Source organism: Sparus aurata, chromosome 7 (genome assembly GCF_900880675.1).
Source record: "Sparus aurata chromosome 7, fSpaAur1.1, whole genome shotgun sequence".
NCBI lineage: Eukaryota > Metazoa > Chordata > Actinopteri > Spariformes > Sparidae > Sparus > Sparus aurata.
The window spans coordinates 21,646,970-21,670,385 of NC_044193.1; the positions used below are offsets into that span (position 1 = coordinate 21,646,970).

A 23,416-nucleotide genomic window follows, 5' to 3' on the forward strand; every position below is an offset into this window, starting at 1 on the left:
TTCAGTCACTCTTTCACACACACACACACACACACACTCTCAGAGCCTTACAGCTGGAGGGAATTAGGCCATCTCTCCCTCTCTCTCTCTCCCTTCACCAGGGATGATAACCTCTACCGCTCGCCCTTCGTGATTGGAGAACCATTTATTTTAGCCATTAACAACATATCTGTTGGCCCCTGGGCTAATAGTTGAAAAGACAGAGAACCTTTAGTGTTTAGGTGAAAGGCAAGACTTGTCTTCTGTCGGGGAATTTGGCTACTGTATCCTTCAGCTGGATGTTCAGTGTGTGTGTGTGTGTGTGTGTGTGTGTGTGTGTGTGTGTGTGTGTGTGTGTGTGTGTCCAACCAAAACACGCACACACACACACACACACACACACACACACACAGGCTTCAAACACACTCCTTTTCATAGCGCTCTTTGCCTTATATTTTTCTGTCAAATCTAAACTTTTGGCTGTCTGGATTATGATGTCATTGGTGCGAGCGTGCACGGGTGTGCGCGTGTGGACTCCCGGTGCCCCTCTGCAAACATGTCAGCTTAATCCGTGCTGGCGTCTCGGCAGTTTCACAGATCCCCAGGTCTCAGTAACAAACTGTCCAGTTAGATTGTTGGTTATCATGCACTGAGCCTCACATATTAGTCTTTGTTTGATACAGAGAGGCTTTGTGTTCACGTGAACTCAAACACAAATGTACGTGACACTGTGTCTGCGGCGCATATGAAAGGGCGCACGACTCTTCGAGAGTCGAAATAATGACATGCAATAAAGTGGATATAATAAACATTACAGTTAAATTAATGTGAGCGTATACAGATAAGACACAGCACTGTATACATTTTACAGATGCCCTGTTGAGGATGAAGATAAAGATGAGAGAAGGAGAAGAAGGTTAGCAGAAGATGGGGGAACCATGATGAGGAGTCCAGTGAGTGTTTGTGCACGTGTTTATGAGGACGGACACACGACCAACAAAATGAAACTAAACACCGAGTGAAACTGGCTTGAATATCAACACATATCAACCTCTGCAGACACCAGCTTATGTGTGCATGCAGTGAAACACTATCCCCCATTACAACCGAGACACAAGCATGTACTGTTGGCGCACACGCGCGAACACATGGACGCACCGACCTTGGGTAGTGTCCAACAGGCAGAGCATGGCTGCAGAATGAGGTGTAGATTATAGAGCGCGGTGTGACACCCAAATTGTCACTTCCTGCATAATGCTGCTTCAGGCTCTCACCTCCTGCCTTCAACTTCACACAGAGCTTTCTCGCTCTCTCTCTTTCTCTCGCTGCGCTTTCTTATTATGCCTCCTTATTTCTTTATATGTCCCAAATCATCCATCTTTCCAGGCTGTAGATGTAGACAGCTGCTGCTCTTAGCATCACAACAGGACACATTCTACAAAGGCTATAAAGTGGCTGTTTACTCCATCGGGTTATCACTTATAATGTTCAAAACCTACTAAAAGAAAAATGGCTGAAATGTTAGGCAGCAACTTGTGAATTACATGAATTGTGTTTGTGCTGAAAATAGTGAGAAATTAGCACTCAGAAACACTTAATGTGTTGTACTGTTCACATTAACGCACACAGTATATTGATTGCACAGTCTAAATGCGGTAGCAGCTTTTTTCACAACAAATACTCTGTTTGAAATTCAAAATGTCATAGTTTTGAAGTCATACAACATTAACATTTGGCCCAGCAACCACAGAAAAAGCTGAGCCAGTCAATGCTAACAACAACAGAGCAGCTGTTCTAATTAATTATTTTATGCCAAACTAGTCACGTGGCATAAATTATCCAAATATGCGGCTTTGTAACATATTGTGATGTCACATAGTCAGGGAATTGAAAAGGCATGACTACTGATGAGACATTCAGGAGCAACATTTTCTGTAGGAGATTCTATCGGTGTGGACTTTGATGCCAGACAGGTGAGAGACATGGTAGGAGCTGCACAATGTGTGAAACAAACAACAGACACAGCAAGACGAGACTAGACATATAAATGAACAAGCAAAACAAATTGGTATACTGCATTGTATGTTGAGGAAGTCGAAATAGTTTGAAAACTATCATATGGACAAGAACCCACAGAGAAACAAAAAAGAAACATGTGGTGAAGTACACCATGACTGAGCTGGATCAAGTATGAAGAGGCAAGTAAGTAGTGTGTTGTAAGCATAATGACATTATTATAGACTACATGCCATCTCCAGGACAGTCCTGTGGTGTTCTTTTGTGGGTCGTGCTGTTTGCAAAAGTCATGTACACTTCACAACTCAGCATCAGTGCATTTATGTTTTGTTCCTTTTGCGGCATCAAACACTTTGCAATCAACAAACAGACACATCCCTGCTCTATCATCTTTGTGTACTTGGGTGAAAACAGCAGGTTTGCACAGACTGTAATCAGCTTGTCAAAAAATCGCATCGCTGTAGGTAGCTGTAATGGACCTGGTTTGTTTGCATCTGTATCCACGAGCTCATAACTGTTTTCTGAATTCAGTTTTTTAAAAAAGATCTGACATCAGACCTCAAGTTGGGGTGTTTTTTTTTTCTTCCAAAAAGGGCGATTGAAGTAAAGCTTTGTGAGCAACTGTAATTTCTTGATCATCTGTCCTTCTCGTTTTGATGTGATGTCATTCTCCCGTCGTAACCTAATAGCATGCCTTCAGCGCAGATCACCAGCATTACAGACTGGATGATAATACCTATAAATACACTGGGCAGCAGCAACAGCCAGGGCCTGTCTGTCTATCTCTGCACATCTCACCATTTTGGAATGTATGACCTTAAATAGTCATATATGAAGACATTTTAGCTCAGACCATTTCAGTCCAAAATTGACATAAAGTATATGATTCAAACTAAAACCACTTTATTTCTGTCTGAGCAAGACTCAGGATGTGTTATGCTCTTCAATCTTGTATTATCTGTTTACTAGGATTTCACCCATCTTTATTAGTTTGATGCCTTCTCTGTTTAGCTCTGGAGTTCATTGTGTTTTCAGTACCATTCATGTCACTCTAGTTCCTCTACATTCCCTCTGGTGTCGGTTTCTTTCCTGCTCTTCCACACATATGTTCTCCATTGTTCTCTCCATTAATCAAAATCTGTGTGTGTGTGTGTGTGTGTGTGTGTGTGGCAGGTGCTCTCCTTTGGGAGCTCTCTTGGTCAGAATAGGATGAGGATATGAATATAGGATATGTGCACTGTGGTGCACCTGCGGAGACTGTGAAAAAAGACCACACAGGCACATACAAAAAACAAAGCATGCAAACACAAACAAATGACACAGGGAGGAAATGTGAGATTCCGTTGCACATTGAAACTGGATTTCATTGGCTGTTTTACTATGAGAGCAAGTTGTTAATGTGTCGACGTTGCTGTGAATCGCTGCATGTCATCTTAAACTTGCCGACCATCTTTCTCTAAGTCACTTGGTCTTATTTATAATGTCTAATAATAATTATTATTATGACAATGATAATAAAACTGATTAGTTAACAGCGTAATTCTTGAAATGTACACATTTGCAAATGACGTGTAGATCTTGGTTAGTGTGCAGAGAGAAGGCCGTGGCAATGGGTGTATTAGTGTTGAAACAACTGATGAAGTGACTGAATAAAAAGAATTAATGGTACTATATGTAAAAAAAAAAAAAAAAAAGCTCAATTAGCCATGAGCTTGTGGTTTGGAGTGGGATTGAGAAGTAGTATTATGAAAAAGGGCTAGCTGGATAGCATTCTAACTTGCTAGTTAGCGTGCTAATGGAATAACTCTGCAACATTTAATTTCTTACATATTGCACCTTTAATGATAGATGAATCATGTATACTATTGATCACGCAATAATGCCATGACTGCTTTGGAAGAGCAGTTTGAGAATGTTACCTGTAGTTCTAGGAACCTCAGACAAACCAACAAATATGTTAATAAAAAACTAAAATTAAATAAGATTGGACTAATCATTGAGGACAATAACTGTTAGCTGCAGCCCGAGTTTTTAGTTTCACTCCATGTTGAGCAACTTCAGCACTGTCCCTGGAGTACTGTACTCCACTGCTGCACCACTGTATGTTATCACAAGTGTTTAGACAGTTTGGCAGTAAATAGACTGCTCTAATGGCACTGAACTCACACACACGCACGCACAAACACACACCTTCGTCCCGTTGTCCTCCTCCCGAGGGAGCTGTGGTCTCTATTCTCTCCCGCTGGCTGCTGCAATGACTGCGGGGTCGCGGGGTCTCCCAGATAAGACCGCAGGGGTTTTGTAAAGGGAAGCTTGACTTTCAGAGCACAGGAAGGAGGGATGAATAACCCGGAGGAAAGGAGGAGAGCAGGGAGTGAGGTCGAATGAAACTCCAAACCACCTGCGCATCTGATAAGGCAGCACACATTAAGGTGAGCGTAAAAGAGAAGGTTAGCAGGGAAATGTCAATAAGCGCCCAGAGAGAAGAGAGTTTGGAGCTGGAAGGAGGGAAAGTGAGGGAGAAAAATGTAGACAGGAAAGAGAGAGAAAAAACTGAATCCATCAGAGAAAGATCATGCACGCCAAATATGAGAGGCTGGGGGGGGGGGGGGGGGGGGACAAAGAGAAACGGATGAATGAATTATCAATGAAAGAAAGACTACAGCCGCAGACTTGAATAGGTGATCTTTGACACGACACAATGGCGCTTTGAAATGGAGAAGTTCACAATCATCAGAAAAACACCAAAAAGATTTACACCCACCACATTCGCCAATAACCCCCTTAACTGAAATGTGTTGTAGTTTCTGCTCATTGACGTATTGAGCGGTTATGACAAAGGAAGTGTGGGGGACCTCAGGTAGCTCTGTGTGGAACCATTGATTTTCACTGTCCACAGAAGGCCGTTGATGGATAGGGCAGCACCAGACTCATTAGATACATTCTCGATCAGCGTCTGAATACACACACACATGCACGCAGAAGAGCGAAGGAGTGTTTGTGCGGAGCGAGAAGCGAGGCAGTACGGGGAAATACATATCTGCCAAGTTTAAAATGCAACACTTAAACCCATAAAAACGACTGCTGGCACACAACCACAAATCACTATAAACACAACTGTAATAGTCCTATTTTTGAAAGGTGCGCTGTGAACACTGGACGTAGAGCAGGAATTAAACTGCGATGAAACAAAACTCAGGCAATCCAACAAAACCATTTGGCTTGAAGATGTTCTCCGACAACCACCACTCTCTTTAATCCGACCCGACCCTTGTGCCCTGTTGTCATAAGCTCAGTATTTATGGAGGTGGTGTGAACCTGAGGCCAAGGTGGAGGGCTTATTTTACAGATCTTACCATAAAACGGTCAGCTTGAAAATATGAGAGACCTGGCAGGGGGACTTGACTACCTTTGGGATCCTGTTGCAAATTGGCCTGCTTTAACAGGGGATGGACAGGATGTTCCTTGAAGGGAGATACACAGGAAAGAGAAAGGAAAAAAAAAAAGAAAGACACAATGATACACAGACAAAAAAAGTGACGCGCAAGCTCCTCAACAGACAGTTTGTGTAGCAGCGTGTTGCAAACAGTGAAAAGTTGTGATTAAATTGTTAAGATAAGAGTCTAATGACTTTAAAAAGTTTAGGGGTTTGTTTAAGCAAAAATAATAATAATATTAAAAAACAACAACAACTAAATATCAGTATCAGTCCAGAATTTCACGATCAGTGCATCCCTAAAGGACAGATTTAACCAAATGAATCTTACATACACCATTTCACTTGATATGTGTCTTTAGGCTTTGAGTTTTCATTAATTGGAAAATAAATGTACAGGGGTAAATTTTTCAAACATATTTCAAACAATTTGATCATTATAGTCTTGTTTGTTTGGGTAAATTGCAATGGCTTGGGTTTTCTTTTGGCAAGAAACTGAACATCTTTTGTATGTTTGTGGACTTCAGAGTTGATTTTAGGGCTACAAATAGAATTAAAAAAATTCTTATTGATTTATCTGATGATTATTTTCATGATTAATCGATTAATAATTTTGTCTATAAAATGTAAAAGAAAAAAAAAAAAGAATTAAAAATGTCTAATTCAGTTTCCCAGAGACGAGAGTGACTTGCTTGCTTCATTTGTCCAAAATCCAAAGACTCACCATAAATGGCAAAGAACAAAAGCAGATCCTGATATTTAAGACACTGTAATCAGCAAATGTTGAACACTGTTAATAGAAAAATGAATTAAAAGATTAAGCAATTTTTTGAATAGTTGACAACACATTTTCAATCCGTTGACTAATTGAGTAATTGACTTACCATTACTGCTGTAGTTTCCATAAAAGGGTCTTAAACTTTTTTTAATTATTATTATTATTATAATATAATAATATTATATAATTTGTGGCTGTGTCACAGCCGGCTAGTCTTTCAAACCGAGCTCTAAAGTGCAGCCACCATGTTGCAAAATTTACAGCATAATTATCTCCTGATGAAGTCCTCACACATTTCCTCTGTATGTATGGACAGTTCAGGCCTGCTTCAGTCTATTTGAACTACAGTGTTGAGCCATCAGGAGCAGCTCTCCTTCTCTCGCATGTGTCTTCAAAACTCTCCTCTGTTGCCACAAACACATCTCTCTGTTAAAAGGAACAAATTGTCCTGAAGCTGATGCTGACGTTTGACATTTAAATAATGGTCGAGCCATCTTGGCCGCTGAGCTGGAAAACGTTACCTTTTAAGAGGGATAAGTCGGGATTTGAGATTTTCCTGCAGGAGAGACCCGCTGTTTACTTTCGAAGACGATGTACGCTGGAAATGAGCAGAATTAGTGGAAAGTGTTGAAAAGCGCTGCAAAGCTGGAATGTTTGCTTTGTGAATGAGATGAGATTTCTGACTCCATCACGAAGCCCAAACCTCTCCGGAGCCATCGGGCCTGTGAATGTGTCTTTGTGCGTGGTTGCGCACACACACAAACACACACACATACACAGACAGGATGTCTATTTGGCCTTGCATTTAATCACTAATTTCATACAATTTCTGAACATCTCTCTCTCTCTTTGGGACAGCAGCCACCAGCTATGGGACTTCCACTGTACGCTATCCAAAACACACACATATTCACACACACACACACACACACACACCAATCCATTCATCCATCTGTTTATCTATCTTTATCGTTATCTAAATGTTTGCCATAGCTTTTTCATCTCATGTAATTCAGTAGCTGTCGGCCTCCAACTGGAAAGGTATGATCGACTGCATCTGATATCGTGAGCATACTTCTGTTAAACTGACAGATTTTAGAACTACAGCTATTAATCAGTTAACTGACTAATTAGCAATTATTAATTATATTATTCTCCAACTACTTTGATGATCAATGAATCTATTTGTGTAATTTAAAAAAGAATGTCAGCATCTTCTGATTCCAGCCTCTGCAAATGTGAATATCTTCAGGTTTCTTTACTGCTCTTGGACCGTGAACTGAGTACATTTTTGAGTTGTGGACAAAACAAAATGAGATTTCAGGGTTGTAATCATACAAAAAAATTAATTTATAAAATAATCGGCAGTTCGGCAAATGAAAGTATTCATTAGTTACAGACCTAAAAAGGTCCTGTATTGTAGCAGCTGCAGCTGATCAGGAAATAAACCGATACTCTGCTGCTTTGAGTGTTATCATCCAGCTCTTCTTTGATTTCAGCTCGATCCACAGGGGAAATAAAGCACGAATGCTTCACGGCCTCAGAGAGTCTTTCTAAAAGTCCGACCTGAAAGGTGAAAAATGAAGTGTACATGCACAGGCAAACATCAGAACATATTACATGTGACAGACTGTGACTCTGTGACGCCTTGTTTTGGGATTATGACATGTGTGTTAAAGTTTAAAAGTTAACACCTCAGTTTGGAGGCTAAGCGATCTCATTCCCCCACAGTATCACATACATGCACACATACTGTATGCACACCGGAGGTCACAATCCAAATTCGGTGACTTGTTGGCCTTTCTCCCAAATGAAGCATTCCACGGATCAGCGAGCCCATCAGCCTGCCCCTCTCCTCCTCTTTGCTCAAATCTCAGCAATTATATTTGACATGTAACATCAATAATCTCATTTATTTTCTCGCCCCCTCCTTCTCTCCCCCAATGAACACAGACACACAACTACACAGAAGGTTCTGCTCGCTCCCATTCTCTTATCTGTGTCTGCAGGAAATGTGAGCCACGCAGCATTCGATAAAAACAATTTTTTGCACCATTGATCCCACAGCATTTGTTTCTCCTGCCTGTTTTTTTTTTTTCCTCCTCCTCTATGAAAATTGTATTTTCTTGAGGTTTTGTTGTACAACGACAAAGTAAATGTTAAGAGATGGCTACGTTTTATAAAGAGCAGCAGGTGAAAGACCGTGACGATTCATACTGAGATGAAATGAATAACCGGAGGAGAAACACACTCCGCGGAGGCACAGACACTGGTCACTCACACTGGCTACATTGCATACCATGCGCACACAAACCCGCACATTCGTGTACGCGTTTGCAGGTATGAGAGAATAAGAGCACATCTGTTTGTGCCTGCGTTTCCCTGTAGAAGCTGTTGGTATTGTCTCCACTGAGTGGAGAAGCCATGCAGGCTCAGTGGGTGCCACTTTGAGCTCCCTCCACCGCGGTGCCACAGATCAATATAGCTGAAGTCACCCACCTCCACAAACTTGGCCTCTGTAATCACTCGCTACACTGTGTTCTGCTTCGCTCCCTCCATTGGCTAGGTTGTTGTTTATCCTATTATAGCCCTAATTGCCATGCTTATGGTAACCTTTCTTCAGCTTGCTACCCCCTGCACTAAACTAATGGCTAATGGCGCAGGAGGGCTAATGCAACCAAGCTAATTTGGCTGGGCTTATATGCCCACATGGACACCTCAGTCTAGCACAATGCCCACGTCCATCATTCCCTTACTGTTTTCTTCTCTCTCTCTTTCTCAATGTGGCTTTCCTTCTTTCACAGCTAGCTAGCGATAGCACTCAGTGTGCCATGTGGCTCGGAAGCAGGTTGCGGCTAATGAGTCACCTCAGCGCTCACAGTGCTATGGCTTTTTAATTAGTGTTGCGGTGCTAAGTGTCCCACATGGACCCTTCCCAAGCCCCCTTTCTTGTCATCCATCACCCATTCCTTTTGTTTGCCTTTCATTTACATATATGCGCCAACCCCAAATTAGCTAGTGGCTCGTTAATTGGACATGTGGGGAACTAAATGGATGGTGGAACGGCGGAGTAGAGGTGCAGTCAACATGTTTACCTCCTAAATACCCCCCAGGACCACTGAGCTCCAGCACACGGGGAGGTCACAGTGGATACGCCCCTCAGGCTAAAAAGATCCATTGTGCTGTTTGGAGTAATTAGTACAACTAACAAGCTCAAGCCAACATTAAGAGAGCCATACTGTACGTTCACACACGTGTACATACATATAAACGCATACTGAAGTTGTTTACATAAATGAATTCCATTATGTTCATTTTATTGCAGTTATAAAATGCATGCAGTGCACTTAAGTAATGAAACAGTGCCAAAACACATGGAAAGAGTTTCCTCGACATTCAGGATGAGTTAACCCTCGGAAATTGAAATACTTTCAATTGACTTTACAAAGTCTATCAAATTAAGTCTGCTGTGCTTGTATTGACTCCTTCGGGGTGAACTGATCCATAGTCAGTCAATAATAGATAACGATGTCTAAGTGCTGAGCGATGACACACTGCACCTTAAGTGTCCTCAGCGTTATCGATCACTCTCAAACAGCCTCATAGATCAGCTTCTATTTGCTGGCATCAGTTTAATTCATCTCCTTGTTGTCGACTGGAAGCCTCGAATCCCCAAATGTACAAGTTTTTACAAAAACAAGAAAGAAAAGACAACCGTGGGGATTTGAGTTGATCAGATTTTGAGAGCGCTTGCTGTACTGATACCTCACCTGAACTTAAAAAAACTGGTAAATGTGGGGGCTCTCACCCAATGGACTGGATTTGTATCATGTCTTATGTTATTTTAAATGCTCAATATTTGCATCACTTTTTCGACAAACTGCGGCTGAGTAATTTAAGTTATCTTCTCCTAAAAAAATGATGGTACACTCAAGCCAAAAGTAAAATGCATTATCTGTGACTTAAAGGGTCAACTCATCACCAAAACTCATAAGATACTGAAATACGTTGACGATCAGTTTTTTTTCTTCAAGATTTTACAGCAGTACAGTTTAATCATATACATCCATATGTTACAATATCTGTAATTTCTGAGACAGATTTGTGACTCGACCTTTAAAGAAAAACATATTGTGTGAAGCAGTGAAAGGAATAAAAGCTTATTGGTTCTTTCTCTCTTCTCTCCACTGTCCATATGCCTGTTCATCTACCCGCTTTGAAAACAAAATACATTTTTAATGGGTCATATTTTTTTGCCAGCCAGCCTCCTAACAGAGCAGTTTATAATCTCAGGAGAATACCAGTAATACTGTTTATTTTTGAGTTGGGAGTCCAGTCTGCATGAATGTATCCGACAGCCTCACTGTGTGAGGTATATAGTTGTGTTTGTTCCTGATGTTGATTGGCCAATTATGCCTGATTGTGTTCCTTGAGGGAAGAATTCTCCAAGACTTGTTAGTGAATGGCCAAATTATGCCTTAGTCTTTAATGTGACCGCGGGGAACCCAGGACCACTCAAAAAAGTTTTTTTTGGTCTTTGCAAAGCCACGAGTAACTTGTAATGACAGCATTATTAGTCAAAGGATAGTTTGAAAGTCATTGTTGTTGTGGTGTGACTTTAATGGCGACCTCGATGCCGTGGGCCGTTTGAGCTTTTAATGAGAAGTATCCAGGTGGGAGTAAACGTTGGATCTGCGCCCTTTGTCTGTCCTCCATGACCCCTGTGTGCCCAGCCCCTACTCTGCATATCTAACTCTGACTGCATGCTTTAGCTCTGGAACTAATAATGTAGCATATAATGAATGATATATAACTATTAACTACAGTTTAATATGCATACACACATAAACCTCCCACATATGCAGTCATAAATAAAGACAATTACTGTATGCCCATTAAGAGTAGTAACCCTCTGCAACATTAGCATATCTCCTTAACTCTGAAACACAAGAGCACATCAAGGAGAGCTAGACCAAATTTTTTTAAAAATCCCATAAATGCATCAATCTGCTCTTCAGCCCGGTTTGATGACGGACTGCTGCCTGTGTTCTTATGCCACAGTGGGATTAAGAGAGTCTAGATATGCTGCAAGCAAGCATCAAGTCTCTGATGCTGGTCGGCTTTGTGCTGTGCAGCGCAGATGAACAGGGACTGAATGCTCTCCAGCAGCTACAGAGGGTGTGTGTCTGTGCGTGGTGTGCGTGTGCGTGCATGCGTGTGTGATGAGCTGTAAAAAAAGGATGTAGTCTGACAAGCTTGAAGCAGTAATAGAGCAATATGTTGTGTCACCCCCGAGTAATCCTCCTCCGTCTCCTCGCCCTGTGTGTATGTGTGTGTGAATGTATATGTGTGTGTGATTGATGACACCACTAATGGTGCGTCTAAACACTGGCAGCCCAGTTATCTCTTATCTGACAGAGAGGAGAGGGCTTGTGTCAACAGCTGCTCCTCCTCCTCATTTATCTCTCTCTGTTTTGTCCTCTTTTTTTCTTCCTCGCAAATTAAAAGCTCATGCAGGAATTTCTTATGGCCATGTATGATTGTTGATTACCTTTGATTTGACTGATGAACAATCAATGATTAAATTGATTATTTTTCAATGTTGATCATTTTTCAAATGTCTTCAAATTTCTTCTTTTGCTTGAAGGAAAAACATGTGATTAACAATTAATCAACTCAATTAATGAATTGACAAATCGTCTCAGCACTTTTTTAAATATTTCCCTGCTATCTAAACGTTACACTTCAGTATCCGTCTCCACTTTTCTGCTGAGTTTTCCTCCCTCCACCCACCCATTACAGCTATCCTGCCGTTTCCAATGGCTTCAAGGCCATTGGCGATGGGAAGGCCCCTCAAGCCTCCTTGTGCAGCTCCACTATGGGCCCCATCTCCACCAAGGGCCTCAATCACCTTAATGCACCCGTTTAGCCATTAGCTTCTCTGAGGGGGACCTATATCCATCCATCCCTCCATACACCCCATCATACATTAAAGGGCAGATTGATAGCCATCAGCCAGGCCTCGGCCACTGACACACTCTTAATATTGTGTCTAACACAAACCAGATGGCTGCGGGGCTCTTCTGCAACACACATACACATACACAATACACTCAAACACAGCTACCCCCTGCCTATTCTACCGTTAGCCTCTCTCTCAGGAGAGGGGATGAGCGTTCTTAATTAAAAGTTAGATATATGGGCCTCTGGGTGGAGGTGGTCAAGTAGGATCCATTACCTGCACATTGGGGCCCTCCATAGTGAGAGTTAGGGTGAAGGAGGAGGCAGTGTGGCGCGAGTCAACACAAAAAATCAAGGACATGAAAGAAAAGGAAGACATCAATATGTCGCGTTTTTGAGCACAAGGTGTTAGCTATGGCTGCTAAAGCTAGCGCTGGGGCCTGGCTCAGGCCAGGAGGTGCGAGTCATGATCTCAATAGCTGTATTGTGTTCACACTTGAACGGGGGCCAAAAACCCTGTGAAATATCAGAGCAGAGAGAGGGAGAGAGAAGTGTGGAAATGAAACAATGGTTTACACAACAGTGAAATAGGTCTTTTCCTCTGCTTCTCGCCAGCAAGCCCAACACTCAGAGAGTGAGCTTTATTGGCCCTCCTGTCCTGGCTAGTCTCAGCCCCCGGTCGGGCAGAAAGGAGGGGAGGGCCAGACCAACATGTGTGTAGACAGAGGCTATAGTATTGGACTGAGACATGCTTAGATAGGCAGGCCCTATGTTGAGCAGCCACACACGGAGCGCAGATGAGAACACACACATGAAATTATCCTTTGGTAGAAATGAGAATAGCCAGATATTCTTCTAATCCTGTTCGAGGAGAGTAACACGTCTCATAGCATCACGTATGCTTCTGCGGCCACAGCTAATCCTTCTGGGCAGAGCACTTCTCCTCACCATCGCCGGACAGAGCAGTCGAAAGTTAGAACATGTTTTATTTTATCTAAAAAGAAGGGGAGGGGTGGACTTCATAGATATATTTGGGGGATTAATGCTTGCTATTACCCTTGTTCAGCAGACAATAATGATGTTGATGAAGCTGCCTTTTGGGACATATAGCTTTTCTTACCTCTCGAATCCATGTTAATAGATTATATTCTGCCTAAATGGGTGTTTTTCCTCTGGATTGAATAAAACAAAGTTGGGTTTTTGTTATAAATAACAACTTGATGTTGATGTACGTTTTCTACATGTACAACATATTGCTGTATTATGGTTGTACGTAGCTTTCATTTTGCCACTCTCTACCTGCCAATCTACAGTTTGTCAGCCCAAGACAGGATGACAGAAGTGTTCCGCTAATGACACATGTTTTACTGCAATAGCAGCAAAATGAATTAAAACAAGGCTCTTCTCGTGCTGCAGAAATGGCCACGGCCCTGTCACATTTTCATGTCACAGTGTATGATAAGACCAGGAGGTCTAGTTTAGTGTTTCATTTGATTCCAATTACACTTCTTTTAAAACAGTTGTTTGGGGGGCTATTATTATTTTTATTAATTATGTGACTAAACATAAAAAACCTTCTATATCTGCATGACTCAGTTTATTCTGTTTCTTATCTTATGTATAGATATATATCTTATTTATATTATAAATAAGGGTATGTCCCTTTACTGACGAGGCTCTTTTGTTTAGCCATGTTCATGTCCCTTATTCTACTTCGCAAACGTCTTTATATTAGTAGTAGTAACAGTCTGGTCACTCACTGCAGGTGAGGAGGAGGTGGTGAGAGGAGAAAGTGGAGTCTGCTTGTTTCAGTAAATGAAGTGTTCTGTTCAGATGGTTCCAATAAGTCCCAGGCCTGCAGCCACACAGGGGTTCTGCCACATGCTGTCCTGGCTAGCTGCTTTAAAATGCTTCTTTTTTTTTCTTCTTTTTTTTCCCTTTTGGGCACCAACTTACTGGACAATGCATTTGTTGGGCGATTTGAGCTAACTCAATCTCAAATTCAACTGGAGCACAGTTGACGATGATGTGGAAGAAAGTAAAGAAGACTACAAGACAAAAAGAAGGAGGAATACGTGTCCATCACTCTCCTGCAGGTCCTCGTCACTTTAAATGGTTTGTACCTCAAAGAGTCCAGTTCCTTTTCTCTCTGCTGTCCTGATCTGGTAACACACGATTTTCTACAACACAGGGAACAAAATTTCACCCAAAAAATGAACTTTAATGAAGCTGACTGGACATGACATCTTCTGTTTTATATCAGTCGATTGTCTGAGAGTCGAGGACCGAAGCACTTGTTGGGATTAATACGGAGGCCGGTGTTGATTTGATACTGAGCAGCAGCTGACTTGCATAGGGAAAAATTCTCTTTCAGCTCATAATGGAAACCCCTGTTGTCTGGTTTAGATCCGTACAAATGTAAATTAATAGCTTTTGTTGCTGCATCTCTGCTGCTCTCTCCCTCCATCACTCCCTATTGTATCACAAAAGCAAATGTTGTTGAAGGAAGTATTCCTTTATTAGGGTGTTAATAAATAATTGATAGTGTTGCATGCTCTACAAATTTGTGGCGAGCACCACTTCCCTATTTGTGTTTGCACAGTTCCAGGAATTGTCCCATTTTGTGTTTCCCTTCCGATGTCAGTCGATAGAGTGGAGGTCGAGTTGTGTCCGTGTTGAATGCAAGCTTCCTCGTCTTATTATTTCCCATTATTCTTGGCATGGATGCTTTAGACTTGATGGATTTAGTTGCTTTGCCTGAGCTCAGGAAGTTTGACTTTATATCCACCGTGCTATTCGAGACCTCAGAAAAGAGAAAGATATGACTGCTGACACGCTCGATTTTGTAGATGTTTTCCCCTCCTGACTGTGATGATTAATTAAATCAATTTAAATAAACATTATCAGGATGGCTTGTTGAGAGGTATTTTGTTTTATTCCAGAGAATGCAAACAGTATGGAACACAAGAAGTTGCAGAGATGTGTAAGTTTTACTGGGATTGTCACGTAATTTTATTTTATTTTTTTTAAACGGCCTATTGACATTGGAAAAAAAAAAAAAAAAAGGAAAAAAACATTTATTAGACATGTAGTAATCGATGATGGAATGTAACTGAGTAAATTTAGTGAAGTACTTTTCTTAAGGACAATTTTGAGGTAGTTCTTTTCTGCTGTTTTATATTTCCATTCCTACAATTTTGGGGTAAATATTATACATACTCTACATAAATTATATAACTTTACTTTATGTACTCATTACTTTTCAGATTACATACTGCATTTGAATTAAGTAATTTTATCAGGTATCAGAAAATAAACAAAACAAACAACAAAAAGAAAAGACGTTCTAATGATTAGAAAAATCGACCCGTAGTGCGTTGTATCTACTGTGCATACATGTAAATATGTTGATAGTTAGGTACACTTAAAATCAGATACTTAGTAGTAGTACAATTAGCATTGTTAGAACATACTTTTCTAGTCCGGCCTTCCCATGATCATTAGGCTTCATCTGTGTGAGTGTGGATCTCTGTTTGTGTTTTCTCTGTATGTTTGCAGTTTTTGCATGCACTTTGACTGTGTTTTGTATTGCGCGACTCTGTGCTTGCTATTTCCCTTGTAATTCGTTTTTAATCTACATTATTGTTGATGTAAAGCACCTTGTGTCTTACTCACCTACTTACTGTTTGTATGAGTGAATTTCACTTTTACCAAAGCAATATTTCAACATGGTATCGTTACTTTTACTCAAGTAGGATGTTTAAGTACTTTTTACAGCCCTGGCAGTGATTCACTATGTACATGTGTGTCTGTGTGTGGACAAGCCCGGCGGCCCCATCGTAGCCAATAAACAACCACTTTGCTCACTGTGCTTTCCTTCCAGCCAATCAGCATACTCTTAACTGACTCTGCCTCCCGCTCAGTGGATATTCAACTGGTTAACTCACTTTGTTCTCCTCTTGAGCCTGCTAACAATTATTTTAGCCATTCTTAAATGTGATAAATGTTTCTCGTTGATCATATGGTTTCTTTGACAGAGGCCAGTATGGGAAAATGCCTCCTCAGTCTGGTTCTCACTGAGCTCAGTATGTGTGCTGCTGTTTGTCACACACATAAGTCTAGCTGTTATTCTTCAAACGCCACAGACAGAGTGTGTGACCCTGATGTACTGTTCATATATTTCCCCATTTACACTGCACCTGCTTCACTATAATGAGCCAATATATCTGCTCACTAATTGCCCTAAATACATATCATAAAGGCCGGCCTGTAAAAGGCTGTCCGACAGTAAAACAGACATGGCATGATGGTAACCTCTGCGCGCGCACACACACACACACATACACATATATGCGCTGAACACATCACACGTGCATAAAAACACACATGTACACAGGCAAAAAGTCGCGCACATTAGCACATACACCTGCACGGACACATGGCATACACAAGCATGAACGCGCACGCACACACACACAAACACTCTTGCACACACTCATCCAGCCTTTTAACAAGGGGCTGTAAATAACACAAAGCCATTTCATTAACGAGGTCCAGCCTGAAAACTCGCTGCCTCTCTTCTTTTAAAGCTCGCACACTTCCTGTTTAAAGCTACCCTAACCTGGCAACCCGGCACATGGCAACCTGCTCATTCAGATGAGCTGCAGGGGTGCGGAGATGGACGTGGTGGCGTGATGCTAAAAATAACGCAGCATGGCTGCAGATATGTAATCACTGGCTGCACACATGAAAAAGCTCATGTGCTGTTTCAATTAGGCATAGAAGCAACACAGACCTGAAACACGGTTATTAGGAGATTTTAAAGGTGCAATATGTAGGAATTTATGTTTAGAATTAACCAAAGTGATCAACAGAATGCAAAAAAAAGAGTTTTGATCTCATTTAAAAAAAGCTGAGATATTGTGTTGAGAGATGTCCGTAAAGTTAGCACGCTAACCAGCTAGCCCCAGTCCATCCTTTCCCCTCATACCACTTCAAGCTCCCAGCCTAAACTGCAAACTAACAGAAACTACAGTTAGCAATGGTTAGCATTTACTCTGGTGATATGCTGCCTCTGATTTCTTTGCAGTGCGAGACAAAATTGATGTCTGACCTCCTGCTGCAGGAGAGTAGCAGAGAAACTTGCATCTACTAATAACATAAAGCAAAAGTTATGACGAGGTGGTACCGGGTAACTTGATTAAATAATAAGTCAACTCTTTTTGCAACATATTAATGTAAAAATCCATATTAGTTGATGTTTTCATATATCAGTTGTGTGTATTATCATTACATCTACCACACTCCGAAATTACATCCCCACATTAGGGCTTGTATCCCCCACCTGCATTGGAGCTTTTGTCTCACTCATAGGGAAAATGTAGATGTGTCAGACTCAGACAAAATGAGATTGGACTTTACGATGATTTGGTGAGTGTGGGAGATAGAAACAGGAACTTTCCACGTGCTGGTTTCCAGTGAGGCACATGCACACTCACCACAAATGATAGCTGACTGCGGAGACGCTGATTTAAGAGAAGCAAGTTGGGTCATTAGTGAGCCGGGCCACATTCTGACACTCACAATGCATGTAGAAACACACACACGTATGCACACACTACAACCCAGATGGCTTTTACAAGGCCCCAGGCCCTCCCTGGCCTGCCTGCCTGGTTTTTAATTATGTCGATGGCTGCCCGGCCCAGATAAAATGGGTCACATTTAACACGCCTTCACTCACCTTCACACACACCATGCATACACATATACACACTCAAACACCTTGCATACACACTTACGCTCATAAGGGGTACGGACACTTGACATAAAGAGGAGACAAACAAGTAATATGCAATATTCCACACAAGGATAAAAGAAATTGTGTGTGTGTGTGTGTGTGTGTGTGTGTGTGTGTGTGGATTTACAGCCTGTTTCCTCTTTAGCTGTCATTAGGCTGCCAGACATGGCTACACAGGTGTACTATTACCAGCATCAGTAATTGGCCTTACACACACACACACACACACACACACACACACCAGACACACACACACACACACACACGTATGCACATATACACTCAATTTTGAAAAGCCAAATCTATACTCATGGTATGGCTCCTCCGGATGAAACACTTTCACACTTTGGCTCTGCTACTGATTCTCATTATTTGGACTATTTCAAATCTTTCATTTTAATGTATGACATCTGTAATTTAATGACTTTGTTGCTAAATTCTTTAATACATTTATTAATAAAAGACGTATTGTCAGCATGATTTCATAGGCTAAGACGGTTCAAGTGCATGCGTCCTCTCACGTTCAAGCTGTCTGAAGAACACTTTTGAATAATATTTGAATGCAATTTGAATTTAGCTGGACCAACAAATTCTCAACTGCTACATTTGACTGCTATGTTTATATTTTTTGTTGCTGTGCCGTGCAGGCCTACAGGTTCGGTGTGTTTCTGTGTATGCATGGAAAGCAAGTACTGAGATGGACGGAAGGAGAGGGGGAAAAAAATCAGTTAATAAGTACTGAGAAAGGAGTCTCATATCAGGACGGGTCACATTAACACCGATTCATTCTGCTGGGTCTCGTGTCTGTTTGTGAATATCTGGACTGACTGGGAAAATGTGGGTACGAAATTGAATGAGTCATGCTTGACAAACACTGTAGACTCCGCCATCAGAGCAGTGCTGAGAACAGCAAAGTTCTCTTTATTGATAACAATGCACTCAGGTGGAAAGATGGATTTGAAATAACTGAAATTAAATGAAGCCTTATCAAGCTATATATCAACTCCCCCATAACTGTTCAGGTATTTGGTTTCCCCCTCATCAATCTTGATTTTTTTTTGTGTGTGTGTGAAGCAACTTGTGTATAGTGTTCTCTCCAAGATTTTGAGCTTTTGAAATGATGTTCAGAAATAATTTCGAAGCCTCTAACTATGTTAACCTGTAAATGGCAACTTGTGTATGCATGTAGAAACACTCAGACTATTTGTTGCAGAAACATTATGTGTACAGTATACATATTTACTAACATGCATTAAGATTTAAGATACTTCTTTCCTTTCCTTCTTCGTCTTCCTCGTCATCCTCATCATTTTCACCCAGAGACCACTGAAGTTAATAAGATATGAATAATATTCTTTCTGTCTTTATTCTGACTTTTCCCTTTCTGCTCTCAGGGAACATTTATTGACAGGCCCTCTTGTGTGTCTGTCCACCTCTCACCTCCACACACACACACACATTTAGCCTGTTGAGAGATGTGGCAGGATAGGGTCATCTCTGCAGGCCTCCATCCATCACACACAGGCGCACTAATACACATACACACACACACACACACTTATGTGGATGTGCAGAAACACATTGGTGGCTGTGGGGATCTGTACTCTGTCAGACGCTTTATTAGTCCGCCTGTGTGAGTGTGTGTGTGTGTGTGTGTGTGTGTGTGTGTGCGTGCGTGCAAGTTAAAGGGGCCTCCCAACTGGAAACAGACCCTTCTCCAGAAAGGATACACACTCTCACACACACGTCTTTATTTCTTGTTAGTCGACCTGCGCCTTAATTTGCAACACCTCTAACAACCAGCTCCGCAGCCCGTTTCACAGCCACTCAATCTGTCACTGTCACTGCTCTGTTTCCATGACTGGCCCTTTCGTTGGGGTAAAGAGTGTGTGTGTGTGTGTGTGTGTGTGTGTGCACGCGTGTAATTCTTACTTTGTCTACCATTTTTATATTTTGTTTTTGTATACGCTTGTGTGCACAGCTGCAGAGAGAGGAGGGAAGTTTCATTTCCACTTCTGCTCTTCTACCTGGAGGGATTTCATTCCAGGCTGCCCCCTAGCTGCTTCAAGGAGAAGGGCATGTTGTTCTGCATCCCACTCTTTTTGAACTCCTTGTCTTTCCTTGTAATTTCACACATTCTTGAGATAGCTAAGGAGAAATGCATATTGAAAGGCAATCTGTTCCCTATTTCTTTGCTCCTTCTCTTCAGAAAACAATGTTTTTTTCATTCTTCGGCCACTTCTTTGACTGAGGCCAGGATGAGAAATCCTCTCCTCCGTCTCTATGCATAGGTATGCGGAGGTGAACCAGAGGATTTGGCCTTCTATCTTCATGTTCAAAGTGCTGCTTTCCTGTTTACCACTGGTGGAAAAACCTTCAACTTAGAGAAATCTCTTGGCTAACCTTTTTCAAAAAGAGACTTTGTGTGATCATCCTGAATCCGCTGAAATCTGGATGTTGCTCGACTTTCATGTGGGTGGATGGCCATGTCTGGTTGCTTTTCTTGGTAACTTGTGATGTGAAAAAACCAAAGTCAAAATCACTGATCACCACTGTTCACTAATTTCTTAAAATTCTCAAGCATGTAGTACAATAAAAAAAAAAGCATTGTCTGTATCCTAACATGGAAAACATCGAAGTCAAGATCAAGATTTGAAATGACAGGAACAGTACAACAACAACTACTTTCTATCACAGGCACATATACAAATACATGCAAACTAGGGTGTGTTCACACATTGAAGGCCTGGGGGAGTGCAACAAAGCACCAACATCACACTTCATAAAAATATTCCCCTCAGAGACACACAATAACCTAGCAGTTATGTCTCACATGCTGTAAGTCTGCTTATATCTCCATCTCACATCAAAATCACAATCACCACTGCGCTCCGAGCTGCCATTTCCATTTTCTGCCCTCCGTCAAACAGAAAATAATATGTACCTTGTCATCAACGTCTACCCGTACAAGCAACTTTCCTCTTCTAATTCAGCCCTGCGCACCACACACACCCGTCAGATATAACTGGCGGAGGAGAGGGCATGCCGAGACATCCATTAAAGGTTCCTAGCTGTCAAAGGTTCCCCTTTGTGTTGTGAGGAGCGATATAAGTGTCGTGCTCTTATCAGAGCTTCCTGTGGAGTTTGCTCTGCATCCTGTCTACTCAGTGCTGCTTCTCTTTCACTGAAGTCTCATTGTGTCTCATGTTGGTACGTGTGTGTTTGTGTGTGTGTGTGTGTGTGTGTGTGTGTGTGTGTGTGTGTGTGTGTGTGTGCGTGTGTGAGTGTGTGTGCACATTGTCATATGAGTCACTTCCTGAGGCTGTTTAATCCAATAAGACTATTGGTCAGGCTCTGAAATTAACATTTTAAATATGTTTTTGCGACTAAAATCAATCATATATAAGTAAATTAAAGTATGTATGAACACGATAAGGGTGACGGTTTTATTGAAACCACATATTCAATCCTGAGATGTGGACAATAATCCCTCTTTACACACAGTGTGCACTCACAACCACCACAAGTTCTGTGGGTCAAAGTTGAACCAGGAAATGAATCTCTAAACTGTGATGGATGTTTACAATGGGCAGTTTGGGTAATAAATCTACTGTTTGCCTTTGTTTTTGTTGAACCTGGGAGTTGATTTAAAGCGATGAGGTTTGATTTGTCTGACGTTTGTTGTCCTGTCAAACTTCTTTAAAGACATTTTGCTGCATTCCCAGATTGATGCAAAAAACACCTGGCTAACGCGGTTTAGATATTATTAACAGGAATAATCGTCAAAACTTTGAATGATAGGGTGGGAACTATCAAAGCAGTGGGAAAGGGTATGAAAGTATGAAAACAATCCCTCCTCCTGAAACATCATTCTTGACGTCTTTAGTGTCAGTTTCTGTTTCTGGCCTTTAAATCTGAAGGGGTAGAGAGGACTTCAGGTTCTAACTTTGAACAGCCTGGTTGGTTTTGTTTTGTTGAAACCTTTTGCACGTGGAGTTGATAATTTCCACCCGCGTCCTTCCCCCCCATGACGTAGGGAAGGTGGTGGTGGTGGTGGGGGGGGGGTTTCATCAACTGAAAAAGAAAGGTAAATAAACAAACAATCAGCCAGCGGGCTTACTCTGGCTCTCCTTCTCTGTTGCACCTCATTTGAAGCCTTATAAATCAGACTTCCACCCGGAGACAGGGTGTTAGCAGGCCTCCCCGCACACACACACACACACACACACTCACGCACACACACAGGTCTGCTGCTCATTAAGCCCATGATCAGACCCTTTGGGTGTGTGTGTAGGAGAATGAGGGGACCACTATGTGTGTGTACACCACCGTGCCCGCTGCATGGCAGTTTTCTTACGTGTGTGTAAGTCTCCCTTCCCACACCTATTCCCGCCCTCAAAAAAAAAAAAAAAAAAAAAAGACACAATCCCACGTTGACTCCACCTGGATCTCAGCTTTTCTCCATGTGTTCATAAAACATGTACGATACCTGTCGAAGCTCCCCGGGAACGCCGCGACAAGTGCACTCTGACTCCTCCGCCTGCAGAAAAGGATATTGGGTGGAGCAGTAGGTGTGTAGGCGGGGGTACGCCTGGTTAGTTTTCAGTGACTGTTTTCACACATAAAATAAAAGCCTGGACTCGATCAAGCCAAGTGTTTTAAGTTGTAAACTGGAAGCAGAAGAGGGAGTGGCTGTGGATGTGAGAGAGGGAGTGTGTGAGGAACGGATCAGTTTTTTATTTATAAGCTTTTTCCAGTGGATGTTGTCACATTATGTGCTTCTGAGTATCTCAGTGGGAAGACAGAAAATATAAACTAGGAACTGATTTGCATAAACTGTCTCTTTTCCCACTCTCACAATCAGCAAATACAATTTAAATAAGCAGTAGCCACGGTTTTTATTTCAGGGTTATTTATTTCAGCGCAGGGGCAAGACTTGGATTATTTTTAGCCACGGCACTAACAGGCATTGTTATTCTAAAGCAGGCGCATTCAGCGGAGAGGGTAAACTCACACCTTGGCTCAAAAGTAGCACAACATTCGTGTTACCTAAAGCTGTTAACTCGACCATGCGCACATGCGTTCGCCTAAAAACGGTTACCGCATTTGCACAAACAAGCACATGGCAGTTCTTCCACACCTCCAGCCAGACCCCTTTACATATTTACTCACCAAATTTGGCACCTGCACCCCCACCCACGAAAATACACCTTCCGCACGCGCTCACCCAGACAACAAGAACATGACCATTCACACTTTTACGAGCTGAGGAGTAAAAAAAAAAGAAAAAACACAAGAAAAGCAGCCAGTTTAGAGAGGTTCGCGAACTCTTGCGCTTCTAAAAACGTCAGGCGGTTCGTTGGTTCTTCTCCATCACACCTCGATTTCCTTCAGCAGAGACATTTGACTGTGATTAGCAGTGCAGAGAGTCATGCTAGAGGTCAGCACT

General features: G+C 41.8%; 1 protein-coding gene across 11 annotated transcripts in view; it reads left to right on the forward strand.

Annotated features, from left to right (window-relative positions):
- prdm16 (PR domain containing 16) overlaps window positions 1-23,416 on the forward strand; it is a 186,140-nt gene that overhangs the window by 135,209 nt on the left and 27,515 nt on the right. The window lies entirely within an intron of this gene.